A 407-nucleotide genomic window follows, 5' to 3' on the forward strand; every position below is an offset into this window, starting at 1 on the left:
GGACTGCAGCGCCTGGGGAGTGCCCTGTGCCGGTTCAGTTCCCCGGTACCGACACTGGGCTCTGCCGAGCGCGAGTGAGCGGCGAGTGACCCGCGCAGCCTTTGTGCGTCCTCCTTTTGTTTTATTCCTGTGTTTCTCGTGTTTATCGTGATCCCTCTTCGGAAGGAGGATGTTGAGGCCATTCGGTATGTAGGTCAGTGAGCCCGTTGCTAACGCAGTGCCCAGGTTTTCGGGCTGGTTTCAGCGCGCGTTGGGGCCCTCGTTTTTGTCGTTGCGCCGCCAGTGTGGGATCGCCCGGCCGGACGGCGGCAGCTCGGCCATGGCCTCGGGCCCGAGGGGGTGACTGAGGTGCGCGGCCGGGGCTGCTAACGGGATTTACCCTCCCCATTCTCCGAGTTGGGCTGATG

The sequence above is a fragment of the Geospiza fortis genome, unplaced genomic scaffold, assembly GCF_000277835.1.
Source record: "Geospiza fortis unplaced genomic scaffold, GeoFor_1.0 scaffold279, whole genome shotgun sequence".
Classification (NCBI taxonomy): domain Eukaryota; kingdom Metazoa; phylum Chordata; class Aves; order Passeriformes; family Thraupidae; genus Geospiza; species Geospiza fortis.